The 19,524-nt window shown below is 45.5% G+C and overlaps 1 pseudogene; it reads right to left on the reverse strand.

The window, feature by feature from the left end:
* Positions 1 to 16,041: 16,041 nt before the first annotated feature.
* Positions 16,042 to 16,733, reverse strand: LOC101527624 (small ribosomal subunit protein eS8-like; annotated as a pseudogene).
* Between the last annotated feature and the right edge of the window lie 2,791 nt (positions 16,734 to 19,524).

The following is a 19,524-nucleotide window of genomic DNA, read 5'->3' on the forward strand; positions in this document are numbered from 1 at the left end:
CCACTGCGCCTTTTCAATTGGGGCGGGCGCCTTTTGGCACTGCCAGTGCAAGGGCGCGGAGTTTGGTGAGAGAGTTGAGCTGCGAAGCAGCTGCAGAGTCCCACCCGAGAGGGTCACATGGAGTGGTTCCCTCAACCCCCTGCATAATCGAGGCCTCTGAATGGCTAGCACACAATGGTCCAGGCGACCTTCCCATTCCTAAAAATCCAATTTGTCAAGGGCGAAGAAAAGGCGCTGGTGAATCAAAGGTCCGGCTGGACCATTAATCCTCAGCATGGGGTATTGTTCCCCAGACAGTTACGATATTTTAAGTGACAAATCCACTGTATAATTTCTCCATAAATTTTACTTCCTTTTATTGTTCGCCGACAAACCAGTTTTGGGAAATAAGTGACTACTTTAAGTCTACTTGGCTGATTCCTTTGAGCCTTGGTCTACTTCAAAGATTTTTAATTCTCTCCCCTCGGCTTTATTGTAAAGGAGATTAAACAAAGAGACGGGGACTGTTTGGAGGACTTGTTAACTTCTATTGATTTCTGGCGTGTGCCATACAGAAATTAGACAGGTACTTGATGAGAAAACACCAGAAAATACCTACACTTTTTAAATAACGACCGTATTACCATTTCAGGGGGATTGGGTTCAGGCCAGTGTCTACGTAGGACCACTTGAATTTTCCTCCTCCACCCCATTTTCACCCCGAAATACACAACCTCAGGACAGATTTGAGAAGGCTGCGTCTCCCTGTTGCTGGCCGCATCCGGGGCCCACACTTAGTCCGGAGATTAGGAAGTGGCAGCTAAACGCAGAGGTTGCAGACTGAGTTTTGCTAGCAGAATTAGTGATCATACCCCCCACCCTCACACACACATAGAACCACTGTTGCACGCTAAGTTCTGACGTGCCTCTAAGTTAAAAATGGGAAGGAGATCCTTGAGCTAATCCCCCAAACCCAGCAAAGGAGGCATTTCTTAATTAAAATCAAACCCCAATAGTCTGTCAAGGGTCCCGGAGAAGAGGAGCCAGAGGGACCTTTGAGACACACCCTAGGTAAGCCTAGCTGTCAGACTTCACAACACAGGTTCTTCAGAGTCAGATGGCAGTGCTCTCTGCCACCTGTTTGGGTGAGGACATCGCTTTTCCTGAAGTGGTAGCCAAATCATCGAACCAATCAGAAGTGTTTGTGACCTGCGGTACTGCTCCCAGGCAGCCAGCAGGCTAGCCAGACAAGAAGTGGCTCAACCCAGAGATGCCCGCCTGCAGCTGTCAGTCCGGGTGTCAGAGACCCACCACTGCCCAAACGGGCAGCAGGTCCGACACAGCACCTGTGGGGGAATCTCCCTGAGCCTTCTCCCAGGGAAGGGCAGTGCTCAGAGCGCTGGTGGTCTATCAATGATGACAGCAGGCAGGTAACGCTGCAGCATACCTAACAGGGTTCCTCTTGCCCTGTTCTCCCCGACAGGGAGACTTCAGACCTGGAGTCAAGCCTTTTGTGCTAGGGAGTCTCAGTCTCCTCATCTGAAAAACGGGAATGAATGCAAACAAACCCTGGGCCTCCTAGCTCCGCGGTTTGCGTTAGTTTCGCACAAAACCTAACAACGACCTTTAGCGTCCGCAATGTTAAGCAACTTTCTGTTTGCTGGCGGGAGAATCTAGGTTAGAGTAGGATCTCAGCTCCGAAGTGTTCAAGCCAGATCTTGGGAAGATGTACATTGGCCAACCTGGAGGCCAACTCACCGCTTTGTAGAAGAGGGTGGGGACGGAAAAGAGCCGCGGGGCTGATCAGTTTGGCCGCTAGGTGTGGCCCCCTTAACAGTGCAGTTAGGTCTGAGAGAGCTGCCCTGATGCTCTTCCTCGCGCCCTCCCCCTCCCTTCGCAGGCTGCGAAGGTTGCCCTAGAAAAGACGCGAGATAGTCTTTGATCCTGCGGCCCATGAATGGCAAAAGCTGGGGGAGGGGAGGTGGAGAGGAAGCCACGGCGAAGAGTCGTGGGCAATAAATTTAAGCCATGAACATGTCCCTCTAACCTCTGGCCTGGCGACTCTGGGATAACACCCAGTTTGAATTACCAGCTCTGCGAGCGGGAAGGGGCGAGCGCGGGGCCTGGGTTCGGGGCGCCTCCCCAGCCCTCCTTAATGAGTGAAAAAGCGTGAACGACACGCGAACAATTTTATCAATAGGACCATGTAAAGGCCGACTGTGAGGAAAGTTATTTATTAATATAGCCAATTGTGGCTGGTTCCCAGCCCCGCGAGAAGAAAGGAGACTGCGCCAGAGGCATTCACACCAGCTTGCGGAGTTTTATTCTGTCCTGTGGCTTGGAGTTGAAGTTCCCCAAGTGAAATAAATTGTCCACAAAGGAGGAAAGGAACACATTTTCTTTTATTTTTCCTCCCCTAAAAAGCAAGGGTGAAACCAATCTAATGTGCCCAGTGGAGCAAGATGGGCCGTGAAAGACTGGGTGTTAAAAGTAAAAGCGGGCTGCGCAGCAAATGGGATGGAAAATTAAATGAAATTAAATAGCTTGAACGGCCGTATTGTCCCTTATTAAAAAGACACATTAATTACATGGTCCCAGCCTTATTCAAAGACAATGTTGAGACTCAATCAAAACATTCCACTCTGCTTTTTTTTTTTTTAATCAACTTGAAATGGGCGTCCACAGGCCCTGGTAAAGCGAAATCCCTCCTAGGCCGCCGAGGACAGGGGCGAGACGATTTTGGGGGGCGCGCGTGCTCGCGACCGCAGCTCCCGCCCGCAGTTAACAGGTTGCCGCTGGAGGAGGCACCGAGCCGGTCGAGCGCCGCGGGCGCGGGCAGGGGCTGCAGGGAGCGCGCAGGCAGGGGCGCGGGGAGCGCAGCGGCCCCCAACGCCCCGCGTCCCACCGGGCCGCGTCCGAGCGCCCAGCACGTCTGGCCGCGCCGCGCTGCGCTCCGCCGAATCCACGGGCTCGAGGCGAACGGCCGCTGGCCAAGCCCCAGTCCTCTGGGGCTGCGGGTCTCGGCAGCACTGAAGTCTGGGATTCGCGTCCCCGGGAGGGGGCTGGGGAGCAGTTAGGGGGAGCGGGAGGGTACGACAAGGTGACTGCGCCCTGGGACCCGGGATCCTGGGAAGCGGGATCTGGGCGGGGGCGGAGACTGAGCCGAGGGAGTCGCCGACCCGCTCGCACTCAGTCCCGCACCCAGACTCCCGGGGCGGAGGGAGAGAGAGAGGCAGCAGCGCGGAGCCCCGGAACTAAGGGAGGCCCCGAGGCCCCGCCTTCCGTGGCCGAGTTTGGGCCAGAGGGGGACCCCCGAGGATGTCTGGGGCCAGCGAGGCCGGCAGGTCAGCGCGGACCAGCTGCGCGGCCCCTGAGGCGCGGGTGGGACATTAAGGCCAGGTCTCAATAGGCCGGCGGCGGCGAGCTCTGGGAACGCCACCAGATGACAGGCCGGCGACGGGGCCATTTTTCCTTAATTGCGTGGCCGGTGGATGCGGGGCGCCTGGGAGGTTTCAAACGCGCAGCACGGACTGTGACTCAGCCGCTAACATCGCTGGTGGGTTTTGTTTTGCCTGTTGGTTGTTGTTCTTGCTGCTGCTGTTGCGTTTTAAACCGTTGGAAAGGGCTCAGTAGAAATATTGAGTTCCCTTCTTCAACTGCCTTTTAACCGGAGTTCCCCCAACTTATTTCTGGGTTCTTTCGGTTGACGTGATGCAAAGAAAAGTCAGTGAGCGCGCTGCTGAATTGCAACGTCTTGAGGCACCTCCACATTCAGCGCTCCTCTGCCGGCCGCTGCCGAAAGAGCCCGCGCTCAATTCGATTTTCCTTGCTGTTGGGCACATTTAAGAGCGCCTCTATTTGTGAAGTTCATTTCTAGGCAAATGTATTCAAGAGCTGATGGGAATGAATAGGACCGTGTGTCAGCCGCCCCTAATTGGGATTAAAGCACTTAGGAGCATATGCAGAGAGTGACAGAAATTCTCAGGTTGCATTGTGTTCAGACTTCCACCCGCTCGGACACTCCTCCTCCGACGGAGATTTATAAAGATTGCCGGGAGATGCCGAGAGGGGGTAAAAAGTGAAACGGAAAAGAACTGGGCTAATGTCTCAGGAAGGGACTGCGGTTAAGCAAGTGGTGGTGACAGTTTCGGGGAAAAGGTGCTGGGGATAATTGAACATGGGCGAGGGAGCAGGTCTGAGCTCTTTAATCAGACAGGCGGAGAGTTAAAAGGCGAAATAAAGATGTTCTTGAGATTCCCAGACGGTTCCTCCTCCCCCTCCCCCCTCTTTGCCTTGAAGAGCCGGGCTTTATTTCTCTTCGTCTCCCTCCCCCCCCCACCACCCTATAGAACATACCCTCTCTGGGAGCAGTGATGAAAATAATTTGGTGCTTGAACCGGAGAAGGAAAAGGGTCACAGAGGAAGCAAAAAATAACCTCTTTTGTGTTTTGATGACTCCAAACCGAAACCAATGAAAATATTGCCAGATGCATGTAGGTGTCTATAAACTGTAAACACACTGTGTTAAGGCACAGGCGTAATGACGACGTGTTCATGTACATGGAGACATTGTGCAGCGGCCTGATCAGCCTGGAGCTGGCTCTGGGCTGCAGGTGACAGGCCGTTAGAAAGCTGCAAATCAACCTGGAGCTGAGATTGACTTAAGCAAAGACAGAGCGGCGACAGCCTCTTTGAGCCTCTGAAGAATAGGAAAGCCAGCAAGGACAGGTGAACATAAGAGGGCGGGACAAATACGTCTCAAATTATCGGCATGTCTATGTTTTCTTTTCCTGACTGTTTAAATCCATATGGAAACACTGTTTCTGGGAAGAGATGGAAAACTCTGGGTGTCTAAGCTCCAGATGAGGGGGAGACTTGTTGCTGTATCCCTTTTGGTATCATTTTAGAACTCCTTCTGTAAAAATACATTTCCAATTAAATGCTATCCTTGGGATTGAAAAATAATCTGTGTAAAAGCAGGGGGAAAGAAGAGGAAAAAGAAAAGGAAGGCAATGTGGAAATCTGGAGAGAGAAAGTAGCCAGTAATTTTTTAAAAAATCCTGTTTGGGGCTGGCTCAATTGACTAATCTTCCCCATGCAAGCTCTGGGGTCCCATTTAGGCATCAATTCATGTCCCAGTTTCTCCACTTCCCGTCCAGTTCTCTGCTTGTGGCCTGGGAAAGCAGCGGAAAACGGCTCAAAGCCTTAGGACCCTGCACCTACGTGGGAGACCTGGAAAAAGTTCCTGGCTCCGGGCTTCAGGTCAGCTCTGGCTGTTGCGGTCACTTGGGGAGTGAGTTGGTGAATGGAAGATCTTTCTCTTTCCTTCCCTCTGTAAATCTGCCTTTTCTATAAGAAAAATAAATCTTTAAAAAAAGAAAATCTCTGAAGTTAGGCTGTTATACTCAGTCTCCAGGGATATCTGTTCAAGCACACCAAATCCAGGATCCCTTGATTTTCTGCCTTCACCAGGCCTGGGAATTGTGTTCTCTAGCCACACAGAGAATTCTGGACAGGGGAGATGACAGCGTGATGAAGGAACAGGGCCCCAGTGGTGAACCATGAGTCCGTTTTTTTAAAAAGGTTTATTTATATTAAAAAGTCAGATATACAGAGAGAAGGAGAGACAGAGAGAAATATCTTCCGTCTGATGATTACTCCCCAAGTGACCACAACGGCTGATGCTGCGCTGATCTGAAGCTAGGAACCAGGAGCTCCTCCAGGTCTCCCACATGGGTGTAGGTTCCCAAGGCTTTGGGCCGTCCTCGACTGCTTTCCCAGGCCACAAGCAGGGAGCTGGGTGGGAAGCAGGGCCGTCAGGATTAGAACCTGCAACCACATGGGGTCCCAGCACATTCAAGGCGAAGACTTTAGCTGCTAGGCCGTGGCGCCGGGTCTCATGAGTCCATTTTTAAATCTTCTGCTTACTCAGGTCATAATTAGGAGATAAATGCAGCTTCATAACCAGGATCTCTGAGCAGCAGTGTGTTTATCATAAGGTTTGCATAGTTTCCTAATGTCACCAGCATCTATGATGCAACTTTATCACTCATATTTTTCCTCCTCATGCTGTTTAGTGATCAAATGATAATATGTTTTAGTTTCCTAATAGCACACATGGATTTTACATGTCCTTCTGACATTCAGATAGTCTTTCATATGCACATTTAATCATGACATAAAGCTTAGGAAAGGTTACAATAAATTAATGTTTATACATGTACATACAAATGCTTTTTTTTGTTTTGCTAAGATGAAATTATCATACCAAACAATTCACTGAAATGTGTCATTCGGGTTTTTTTTGTATATTTACGGAGTTGTGCAACTCTTATCACAATCTAATTTTAAAACATTTTCATTCTTCCTCCACAAGGAAAGCCTGTAACTAATGCCTGTTACTCTCAAACATCTCCGTTTCTGCTCAACCATCAATGTAGTTGCTGACTGCAAAAATTGGTATATTCTGGACATTTTCTATGATGGTATTATTTCACTTAGCATAGTGTTTCCAAATTTCATTCCTGTTGTAGTGTGTATCGGTGCTTCATTTTATTTATGGATGACTAATATTCCATTGTACAGAGATATCACGTTTTATTTATCTGTCTTTCAGTAGGTCATTAGGTTTTTTCTGCTTCTGTACTATTATTATAATGCTAGTCTGAGCACTTATTTCCAAGTGTGTGTGTGTGTGTGTGTGTGTGTGTGTGTGAGAGAGAGAGAGAGAGAGAGAGAGAGAGAGAGTGTATGTATTTTTTAGCTATATGCCTAGGAATAGAATCGTTGAACCATATAAGAACTCTATGTTTTATAAAGAATTGTCAAAGATTTGCATTTCCCTAATGGCCAAATGATCAGTGTACAAGCATCCATGATTTCTTGCCATGTCTATGTCTTCTTTGGACAGATATCTTTCTACATTCTTTGCCTGTCTTTTAATTGCACTGATCTTTCACTATTGAACAAACAGGTTGTTATGGTTTTTGATGTTTTAGTTACTCAGTACAAAACAGGCTATCAGATTTACCCACGATAGCAACGCTGTGGGTTAGGAGAGATTAAGAAGCATTCTTAGGGTTACACAGTAAATGATGGGAGCCAATTCTTCCTGCCTCTCTCTGAATCCGAACCCAAGCCACTTAAACCTAAACAACTAGATGACTTACCATAATGCTGTTTTCTATGAAGTTAACCTAACACGGGATATAATAATTGAGAGAGTAGGTCCAGGCTTGCTGGATTCAGTATCCTGCCTCTGACATTTTTTAGCCATGTGACCCCGAGCAAGATGATCTCTCTGTGATACAGTTCCTTAATCTGTAAAATAGGCATAATAGGAAGATCTGCTTCATAAATACTTACCATTGTGCTAGGATATCTGAATATTGAGAGATTTTTTTTTTGAGATTTTATTTGTCTTTATTGAAAAGGCACATTTACAGAAAGAAGGAAAAACAATAAGAAAGATCTTGTATTTGCTGGTTCCTCCCTAAGTGACCATAATAGCCAGAGCTGAACTGATCTGAAGCCTGGAAGCAGGAGCTTCCTGCAAGTCTCCCTTTACCAATGCAGGGTCCCAAGGCCTTGAGCTGTAACTGCTTTCCCAGGCCAGAAGCAGGAATCTGTAAGGGAAGTGGAGCAGCTGGCACACAAAGCGGTGCCTGTATGGGATCCCAGAACTTGCAAGGGGAGGGTTAGCCAATCGAAGCCATTATACTGGGATATATATATACATATATTTACAACTCCTATTTATTGAGCCCTATAGTAAGGTACTGTGCTATTAAGTTTGGAATTATGAATAATGAATTAGTTGTAGCAAGACTTTCGACACCAAAGGTCACTTGGAAAATCACATAAGATACAAGCATATGTAACTTAGAACAACAAACAATCCATGGAGGGAGACCCTTTCTATAGAGGCATTCCACCATTCAAGAAGTAGTTTGAGAATTCACACACTACGTTTTTACAATCTTTTTGAGATAGACCCCTCTTGATGATCATCAATGATGACTAGTATGACCAAAAGCTAGACAGGCACGTATTACGCACCTCAGAACATGAAAGGCCTATGAACTGGTCTTACCCGATTAAGCAAGAAAGAAAGCAAAAATCAAACCTAAAACTAATTGTTCTGATAATACAAAATAAAGAGAAAAGGAGAACCTAGTAAACAATCTTGGAGATCCAATCAGCAAAAAAAATTAAAAATAAACTGGGGGACCCTCTGTAGGACAAACGACCTGCTTTTATGTTTAGTAAGCGGGTTACAGAAAAGACAGAAAGGAAATAAGAGCCAAGTCAATAGATTTAGAACATTTGTTTTTAAACTTTCAGTTTATTTTTATCTGTTCAAAAGAGATACAGAATCATTGCCTCTGCTGATTCATTCCTGAAATACCCATAGCAGCTGAGGCTGGGTCAGGTTGAAGCCAGAACCCTGAAACCATCTGGGGCTACCACATGGGTGGCTGAGACCCAAGCACTTGAGCCGTCATTGGCTGCCTCCTAGGGGATTTGCATTAGTAGGAAGTTGGGTTCAGAAACAAAGCAAGGCCCTGAATCCAAGCACGCCAACATGAGATATGAGCATGAAAAATTAACCACTGAACCAAACAGTCATTCTGGGAATCAATAAATAAACCTAAAGGGATTTTAGTATATAAAATTTGTCTACAGATCCTTCAATAATCCTGACCTATAATGTGGAAACTTAAAAGTAAGCATGATTTCATGGCTTGTTTGTAACCAAGAGAATATAGCAGGCCTGGCGCGATCACCTGGCGGCTAGGGTCCTGGCCTTGCGCACGCCAGGACGCCTTGGACATGCCAGGATCCCATATGGGCACTGGTTCATATACCGGCAGCTCCACTTCCCATCCAGCTCCCTGCTTGTGGCCTGGGAAAGCAGTTGAGGATGACCCAAAGCCTTGGGACTCTGCACCCATGTGGGAGACCCGAAAGAGGATCCTGGCTCCTGGCTCCGGATTGGCTTAGCTCTGGCCATAACAACCACTTAGGAAATGAATCAGCAGATGAAGGATCTTCCTCTCTGATTCTCCTCCTCTCTATATATCTGACTTTACAATAAAAATGAATCTTTAAAAACAAATAAATAAAACAGAATATGGCAGAAGTGATAATACATGACTGCTAAGGGTAGATATTGCAGTTCTTCCTTGCTGTCTTTGAACACTGACTTGATATTTGTTAATATTAGGAATTAATGTCAATTTTCAGTGGAAAAATTGTAGAGTGGCTATATTCTTAATTTGTATTTTTGAAATATTTACAGATTGTGTGATGTTTAGGATTCACTTCAAATGATTCTAAGATGGGAGGGCATTGGATACAGGTGTGGACTGGAGCGTGCCAGTCTCAGTCCTGTTGACATCTGGCACTGGATAATTCTTTCTTCTGTGGGTTGTGCTGTCGTATGGTATTTAATAGCATCCCTGGCTCTGTCAATAGTTGCCAGTTGTTCTCCTCCGTGTTGTGACACCTGCATCACAAAATATTATCCCCAACTGAGAGTTACTGGGTAGGGTTGAAATAAAATTGACCATGAGATGATAATTGTCAAATTTCAGTGATGAGTACATATGGATTAATTACACTGTTTTCTCTGTTTTGTATTTGTCAGAACTTTTTAAGGATAAAATGCAACTTAAAAGTAAGATTTTCATAAATCCAGTAGGGGAGGAAAAATGGGGTCAGGCAACAGGATGTTTCAGTTGTCAATAAGCCACTGCGAGGAAGGAAATCATGTAGGTTATTTGGTTTTATAATTTATTAAGAAGATACCCCAGGCCCGGCACCACGGCCTAGCAGCTAAAGTCCTCACCTTGCACGCACTGGGATCCCATATGGGTGCCAGTTCTAATCCCAGCAGTCCTGCTTCCCATCCAGCTCCCTGCTTGTGGCCTGGGAAAGCAGTTGAGGATGACCCAAAGCCTTGGGAACCTGCACCCATGTGGGAGACCAGGAGGAGCTCCTGGTTCCTAGCTTCAGATCGGCGCAGCATCAGCTGTTGTGTCACTTGGGGAGTAATCATCAGACGGAAGATATTTCTCTCTGTCTCTCCTCCTCCTCTCTCTACATATATCTGACCTACCAATAAAAATAGATAAATCTTAAAAAAAAAAAAAAAAAAAAAAAAAAAAAGAAGAAGAAGAAGAAGAAGTGGCCCAGCTGCGTGAACATGCCGGGATTCCATATGGGCACCGGTTTTAATCCCGGCAGCTCCACTTCCCACCCAGCTCCCTGCTGTGGCCTGGGAAAGCAGTTGAGGACAGCCAAAGCCTTGGGACACTGCACCCTTGTGGGAGACCCCGAGGAGGTTCCTGGCTCCTGGCTTTAGATCGGCACAGCACTGGCCATTGCGGCCACTTGGGGAGTGAATCATCAGATGGAAGATCTTCCTCTGTCTCTCCTTCTCTATGTATATCTGACTTTTTAATAAAAATAAAAAACAACAAAAAGAAGATACCCCAATGAGATCAGTGTGTTGACATAGCAGGCTAATCCTCCACCTACTAGAACTGGCATCCCATATGGGTGCTGGTTTAAGTCCCAGCTGCTCCACTTCCATCCAGCTCCCTGCTTATGGCTTGGGAAAGTAGCAGAGAACGGCCCAAGTCCTTGCCTCCCTGCATTCACTTGTGACACCAGGAAGAAGTTCCTGTTTCCCAGCTTCAGAACAGCTTAACATAATGGATGGAAGCCCTCTCTGTGTGTGTCTCTCCTCTATCTTTAAAACCTGCCTTTCAAATCAAAATAAGTTTGTGAACTGTGGTTATGCAACAAGGTAGAGGAGTCCAACATGGTGGGAGGGTTTAGGGAGGGGTGGGGAGAATCCAAGTACCTATGAAACTGTGTTACATAATACAATGTAATTAATGAATTAAAAATAATAAAAAAATGCTAAAAAAAAAAGTTTGAAGAAGAAGAAGCAGCAGCAGCTATGCCAGAGGGTAGACATTGTGGCATAGCAAGTAAAGCTTCTGCTTGTAAAGCCAGCACCCAATACAGGCAGCTCCTGGTAATGGTCTAAGAAAAACAGAAGGTTGTCAAGTGCTTAGGGTGCTGTAAGCCACGCTTGCATATCCTATCAAGGTGCCTGGGATGGAGTTCTGCTTCCACTTCCAGTTCAGCTTCCTGCTAATGTGCGTGGGAGGTAGTCCATGAAAGCACAGGTTCTGGGGTTGCCACCCTCTGGCAGATTTGAATGGAATGCTGGCTCCTGGTATCAGCCTGGTCCAGCTCTGGGGACCCCACAGCCACTGCTTGGACTTGCCAGGTAGCACTGCCAACTCTTCAGCGTGGAGTGCTGCAGCTGCTGCCTCAGGAGGTCTGAGGGCCCTGTTGCTCCCTCACCGTGGCTGCCATACAGCCATTTGCCTTACAGCATACTTTCCTCCAGATCAGAGTGCTGGATGCTAGCATCTGACAAAGTATAAGCCACAATAATGTGTCCTAGAACTCCCGATGGAGAAATAAGCAGGGAAGGAAACCTTAAGAGAGGATATTCCCAGTTATCATTAAAGCTCTTCCTGAACTCCAGCTCGCCCAAACTTCCCAAATAGCCTGATAGCGCGTAACTGCCTTAGTCGCTGCCACAGGGGCTTCCTTCAGCTTCCCCAGTACCCACTCTCTCTGTCTTCTAACAGAACCCTGGTGACCCCGCGTTACTTCTTGGGATGCTACAGTCCAGAACAAAGACTGTGTGTTCCACATCCCCGTTTAAAAAATTATTTATTTTATTGGAAAGTTAGATATACAGAGAGCAGAGACAAAGATAAAAATTTTCTGTCTGCTGGTTCATTCCCCAAGTGGCCACAACAGCTGGAGTTGAGCCAATCCAATGCCAGTAGCGAGAAGCTTCTTCCAGGTCTTCCACATGGGTGCAGGATCCCAAGGCTTTGGGCCATGCTGTACTGCTTTCCCAGGCCAAAAGCAGGGAGCTAGATGGAAAGTGGGGCGACCAGGATATGAACCGGCATGCATATGGGATCCTGGTGCATGGAAGGCAAGGATTTAGCCACTAGGCTATTATGCAGGGCCCTTTATGTTCTTCTGGTTTATGTGATACAAGCAGAAGCATCAGGCCAGACTATTGAGAGAACACAGGCCCTTCAATCTGTCTTCATTCCTGAAGTGCAGAATCCATTCACGAAATGAGCCTGTATGGGAATGTAATATGCTGAGGAAGCCAGATCCTAGGTGACTTCCTGGAAGTACCACTTACTGAGTTGCCACTGCAACTCTGGAACACCAAGATCTCAACATTTTTCAGTGGAAATAAACTGGTGTCTTTAAACTGTCCTCAAGGTGGGTAAGTAGGAGAAAGTTGTTCTTATCACAGTTGACAGCATTTCCTGCACAGTACAACTAACAATTGGCAAGTGTCTGCTTCCTTTCCAGCTTTGGCTGTGTGTGTATTACCAACGAACTGCTTACACTTCTTTATAATTTGTGATCATTTATATATTTGAGAATTTTGTTTGCTCTCATTTTCATTTGTAAAACAGAGAGGCAGATAAAGAGATCATCCAGCCTCTGGTTCTCTCCCAAGATGCCCACAGCACTTACAGATGGGCCAGGCTGAAGCCAGGAGTTAAGAACTCAACCTCAGTCTCCCTCATGGATGGCAGAGATGCTCAGCTAGTTGATCCTCAGAGCTGCCTCCTAGGTATGTATCAGCAGGAAGTTGGAGTTAGAAGCAGAGATGTGAGCAGGACATTGTGGCACAGTAGCTCAAGCTGCCACTTGGGATGTCTGCATGCCATATTGGAGTGCAAATTGAAGTCCTATTACTCTGTGTGTATTAATGTGCCTGGGAAGGCAAGAGATGACCCAAATATGTGAGCCCTTACTACTCACATAGAAGACAAGGGTGGGCATCTGGATTCAGCTCTTCCCCCAGCCTGGCTGCTGTAATCATGACTGAAGATTATCTTGTTCTATCTACCTCTATTTCTAAATATCTATCTCTATTTCTGTCTGTTGCCCTGCCTTTTAACTACATATATTTTACCAAAAAAACCCACTGGATTTAAAATAAAAATAAAGATTCTTGGGGGCCAATACTGTGGTGTAGTGCCACCCGCAGCACCAGAATCCCATATAAGTACTGGGTCAAGTCCTGGCTGCTCCACTTTGAATGCAACTCTCTACTAATATACCTGAAAAACAGTGGAGTATAATCCAAATGATGGGATCACTACACTCAAATGTACTCAATCTTTCAAATAAAAAATCTTTAAAAATTAAAATCTGTGTCATCTGCTTCATCAAGAATATTAAACCATTTACACAACACCTATTTTCTTCATAATTGATTACTAAAGATGTATTCCTCTACTTGAAAGGCAGAATTACAGAGAATGAGAAGGAGAGACACGAGAGAGGGAGTAGATCTTCCATATGTCCACAACGGCCAAAGCTTAACAGATGGGAAGGCAGGAGATTCCTTCTGGTCTCCCACATAAGTGCAAGGGCCCAAAGACTTGGGCTAGTCTCTTCTGCTTTCCCAAGCCATTAGCAGGAAGCTGGATCAGAAATGGAGGAGCTGGGACACAAATTGGTGTACATATAACATTCCTGCAGCAATGGCAGAGAATTAGCTTAGTATACTACCACCTCATGCATTCCTACTTTTAAACAGCTATATAAACTATTTTATTCTTGCTAGGGAAATTATTAAATGCAAAACTGTGTTAAGTACAGGGAGAAAAAATAGGTGTTGAGAGGTGCCTGGCACAATAGCTAAATTGGCTAGCCCTCACTTTGCAAGTGTCAGGATCCCATATGGATGTCATGTCTGCTCCACTTCCCATCCAACTCCCTGCTGTGGTCTGGGAAAACATTAGAGGATGGCCCAAAGCTTTAGGACCCTAAACTCACATGGGAGACCTGAAAGAAACTCCTGGCTCCTAGCTTTTTTTTAAAATTTCATTTCATTTTATGACACAATTTCCTAGGCTCTGGGATTTCCCCCAACCCTTCCAAAAAGCCCTCCCCTCATGGTGGATTCCTCCACAGTGTTGCAGTATTACAGTTCAAATCCAGTCATGATTTTTGCATTGCAGACATAGGCCATGCATAGAGTCCAGCATCTTATTGTCCAGATAAATTCAACCGTTTCATTGAGAGGCCATCCCTGGTCTGAAAGCAGAGCCAGCAAAATATCATCCCCTCCAATGAAAAGCCACAACACAACTTCAACAACAATTTACAATACCGTGAAGTTAATTGACGTGGTATTGAGTGACCCATATGTTAGAAAATGCAACTTCTTAACTACATCCTGTGACTACTTCATTGACTTTTCAATTTTAGTTTATACACAACCGTCTGCTATACACCTTAAAATGGCTATAAGGTGCTATTCAGCTGTCTTGTGTCTATTTTCATTTTTATATTTAGCAATTTATACTGTTGAAGCATAATTTTTACTGAATATGGCGGATTTCAGGATAGTCCAAACAGGTTTATTACTCTAACAAGGCATATGTTAACAATTGAGGAGCAGAACAGTTTTAGGAGGGGTGTGCAGAGAAATCTTCAATGCCTTAGTGAGGAGCAACTAATCTTTGTGTCCCACCTAGTAAGGTATATGTGAGTCTGAGCTGACCATTTCTTGTCTGGTTGTAAGCTTTCCTTGTTGTTCTCAGTCTATCTAATCTAATTTTTTGAGGGGATAGGCTCCAGAGCGACCCTGATGGTCATTGCCAGAGAGGTTGGGGATCCAAAGTTCAACTTAAGTAAGGACCAGAGAAAGCTCCCCTCCCAAGTCCCGAAGGAAGTTTACTGTCCTGTTTCTGGGTCCGTTCAGGGCTCCCGGCTATTGTTCCGATGACAATAGATCCTGTGAGGAAGGATCTGGGCATCTTCCATCCCATGTGGGACTGGCTCCTAGGTTTGAATCAACTCAGCTCTGGCTATTGCAGTCACTTCGGGGGTGAATCAGTGGACAGAAGATCTTTCCTTCTGTCTTCCTCTTCTCTGGAAATCTGCTTTTCCAATAAAAAATAAAATAAATCTTTTAAATATATATGTAAAGAAAAAGTAGGTAAGTTTGGTTACTAAAACTGAACCTGTGTCCAAGTTGAAATCAAAGGCTGTAATGGCATGGTTCTTAATTTTAACACAATGGTAAAAACAGAGGATTTCAAAATGCTTCAGTTGCTCTTTCTGAAGAATTGTTCATGTGAAGCTCTTAATGTGAAGAATTGTATTGATTTGAGAAAGGAGAGAAATATTAAATAAGTGGCTAGATGGAAATAGACAATAAAAGAATAGGAGAGTGACAAAGGAAAAGAAGGGAGAGAGTGAAGGAAACCTTATGTACACGTTAACAGAGTGATGGAATACTTGCTTATTTGTGGGATTGCAAACATGGGGAGGGGAGGGTTGCTGCAGTATCTGAATTACATCCTTTATAAGGGAAACACTGACTCAGCAAAAGTCTGTCTTGCCTGATGACTTAATAGATTCTTAGTGCTGGACAGACAGCATCAGTCAGCAGCCCTTCATCGTCCCACCAGAGAATGAACATTGCATCTTTCTAGGATATTTGGCCAAGTAATTAATAAAGCTGCCAAGTTGAAGACAATATTCAGTTTCTTTCTTTTTTTTAAGATAGCAGCCACTTAACTATTGTTTTTACAACCCAATAATGCTGAGTGCAACCAAACCAACAGAAAATAAATCAGGTCACAACTTGGTTGCTTTTGTGCACATATATACATACACACACATCTATAAAGAAGCTTTATTTTTATCTTATTCCTGATTATAACTGTTGTTACAATTAAATTTCAGATTTTTTACTTGAATTCAATTTTAGATTATTTACTTAACTTAAAACATGTAATAAAACATGCATACATGATATTTCAGTCTGCAGACCTTGCACCTTCCTTTGTGTGTTTCACAATCACAACTCAGAGAAGCTGTGTAATATTCTCAAAGAGAAGGGCTCTTTCAATTTTCATGTAGTTTTTCCAGCGATATTTCTTCCCTCTTCAATGATTAATTTCCTGTTGTAAACTGCTACATTAGCTTCTTCCATGAATCAACCTTTGTTTTCTTTTTTAGAACAAACACCTTTATTAAACGAGGGAGGACTTTTTTGCCTTTCTAGGCCTTACTTTTCCTCAGGTAGGACTCCAGCTCCTTGCCCTCTGGCGCTTAGCCCTCTCCCCCATCACACCAACCCTGCCTCCACACAATGCAGGCCAGCAGCTTGCCCTGCTCAACTGCTCCTCCAGAAAACTGCTGATCTTGGCGTTCTTTTTCCTGCCATCATATCTCTTCCGGATTTTCTTTGACCGTTTTTGTTTAATATCTCTTCCTCCTCAGAAGTGTTTGCCGCCCTTCCTGCAGCCCCGGCGCAGCGAGTAGTGAGATGTACCATTGCTGGTAAGGTGTGCTGTCGATAAGCACAATGCAGTTTTTCACCAGTTATTGGTGCGCACCAACTCGTTGTTGGAGGCGTGGTGAAGGACATCGATGATCCTGGTTTTGTGAGTGCAACACTCAGAGCCCCAGGAGAAGTTGTCCATGTCCAGCCCAGGGCCCGGAACTTGTTGCCTGCTTTCGCAAACACTGCACGAATGCAGTGGGGGCCCGATCTTAGTGTGGGCCTCTCGGCGGCCCAGCTCATACTTTGGCTACTTATGGCAGGATTTCCTCTTGCCCCCAGGCTTGCGGCGCTTGTGCCACTCGTACTGAGAGATGCCCATTGCTCAGCCCTGGCTGGAAAGAGCAACTCTTGCATTCTAGTTTTTGTACAGTCTCCTCCCACAGTGACTCTGGGATTTGCTCTGGTCAATGGAACATTGGCAAATGTGACACAAGCAGAAGTTAAAGTACTTAGAAACTTGGGACTTGGCCTTTTTTGTGTGTGATTGATTGCCACATAGAGAAACCTGGTCTAGTCTTCCTGAGAGACCACAGAGCAGGAGAATCCCAGCCCCCAGTTGCCCACCAAATAATTGCAGTTACTTGAGAGAGTAGGTGAAACCAGAAAAAAGTTCTGTCGTGGTAGGCCCAGCCAGTACCACAAAGTAATGAGCAGGTAAGTGATTGTTTCATGTCACTAAGTTTCAGGCACCTTAGCTTTTTTGTTTATTTTAAGATTTATCTATTTTTATTGGAAAGGCAGATATACAGAGAGGAGGAGAGGCAGAGAGGAAGATCCTCCATCCAATGATTCACTCCCCAAGTGGCCACAATGGCCAGAGCTGAGCCAATCCGAAGCCAGGAATCAGGAAGCTCTTCCAGGTCTCCCACACGGGTGCAGGGTCCCAAGGCTTTGGGCCAGCCTCAACTGCTTTCCCAGGCCACAAGCAGGGAGCTGGATGGGAAGTGGGGCTGCTGGGATTAGAACTGGCACCCATTACGGGATCCCAGTGCGTGCAAGGCGAGGACTTTAACCACCACGCTATCGTGCAAGACCCAGGCACCTTAACTATTAAGCAACAGGTAACAGATATACTTTCTACAACTAAATACAATTAAATATGATAAAGACAATAGAAAAGGGAACTATCCTGTTTCACATGGTCAGCTGCCTATGAATGCAAGGAGTCAAGAGATGGTTAACAAAGGAGATTATGATTAATCCCAAAAGTGAAGGATGATATTAAGATGTGCACCCAAAAGCCAGTGCTCTGACTGCTTCCTTCCTTCTTAACAGAAGCCTGAATCCGAAGTTCCTTGAGTGAATCTTGATTGAGTTAATCATGCTAGTTTCTTTCCTCCTATTCCTGATTTAGCAACGCCGAAAAGGCAAAAGGGCAAGATTTTTAGAGGTACTTTGAAAAAGGTTTCTATCATGTTTAAAAGTAATGTATGTAAGTAAATCATCCGTATTGTCTATTTTTGAATGTTGCAAGAAGATGAGATTCCCAGAACAGCAGCAATTAGTAAACAACCCTGAAGGCAGAAACTGTCACTGAGCCATTCCAAATCACAATTAACCAAGCTTGAGTGTAGTTACTCCTTTAAAGAAACAGTATCTCAGCTATGAAGAACGCTAATAGAGGAACATTATAGTTTGGGATGACCAATAAAGGCCTCCAATATATAATGTTAGAGACTCATAGGATGTGAAGGCGAAACCCAGGTAAGATATCTGAAGGAGGTATAAAGCCCCTGAAGTGGAAGTGTGGCTGTTAGATTCAAGGTTCAGCTCAGATACCAGTGTGACTGGAAAAGAACATGTGAGGGCAATGCCAGCGCTATGGCACAGCAGGTTAAATTGCTGTCTGCTATGCCAGCATCGCATAGATATGCCCATTTGAGTCTTGACTGTTCTTGCAACTCAGCTCCCTGCTAATGTAACTGGGAAAGCAGTGGAGGATGACCCAAGTACTTGAGCCCTTGCGCTTGGACAAAGCTCTCTACTCCTGGTTTTGGACTGGGCAAGCAGATAGAATATCTCTCTTCCCTCTCCCTTTCTCCCTCTTTCCCTCAGTAACTCTACCTTTTAAATATAGGGTTTAGCATGATTGTAATTTTAAAAGGATCACACTAGGTACAATTTGAATAGTGTGCTAAAAAGGGGGAAAGGTCAAAACAGAAACCAATCAGATTATAAAAATGTTTAAGAGAGAGATGGTGCATTGGATTAGGATGGGGGTGGTGATGAGCAGAGAAAAAACTTCTGGAGAAGCCACCAGTGTTTTCTGATACACTAAGTTTGAGTTTAATTAAACATAGGCAAATTATTAGAGCTCACTTTGGCATTTATTAAGAGGAACAAGATTAAAAGGGCAGAAAGTTTAGAGAGGAAAGGGAGAGTTTTAATTTGTAATCTCTGATAGGTACGCAAGTAAAGAAGTATGAAGTTGGAATTTAAAATTCCAAGGAACAGTCAGGCCACAGGGATGAACTGAAAAGTCATCACTATAGAGCCTGGTGTGTTAGCCCAGAGGCTAAAGTCTTCACCTTGAACGTGCTGGGATCCCATATGGGTATCGGTTCCACTCCGAGAGCCCCACTTCCCATCTAGCTCCCTGCTTGTGGCCTGGGAAAGCAGTCGAGGACGGCCCAAAGCCTTGGGACTTTGCACCTGCATGGGAGACCCGAAAGAAGCTCCTGGTTCCTGGCTTTGGATTAGCTCAGCTCCAGCTGTTGGTGTCCACTTGGGGAGTGAACCATTGGATGGAAGATCTTCCTCTCTGTCTCTTCTCCTCTCTGTATATCTGACGTTGCAATGAAAAAAGAAAATAAATACACATTTTTAAAAAGATTTATTTATTTTTATTACTAAGTCAGATATACAGAGAGGAGAGATAGAGAAGAAGATCTTCTGTCTGATGATTCACTCCCCAAGTGGCTGCAATGGCCAGTGCTGTGCCAATCTAAAGCCAGGAATCAGGAAGCTCTTCCAGGTCTCCCACACGGGTGCAGGGTCCCAAGGCTTTGGGCCAGCCTCAACTGCTTTCCCAGATCACAGCATGGAGCCGGATGGGAAGTGGAGCTGCCGGGATTAGAACCGGTGACCATATGGAATTCCAGTGTGTTCAA

This window comes from Ochotona princeps, chromosome 1 (assembly GCF_030435755.1).
Source record: "Ochotona princeps isolate mOchPri1 chromosome 1, mOchPri1.hap1, whole genome shotgun sequence".
Classification (NCBI taxonomy): domain Eukaryota; kingdom Metazoa; phylum Chordata; class Mammalia; order Lagomorpha; family Ochotonidae; genus Ochotona; species Ochotona princeps.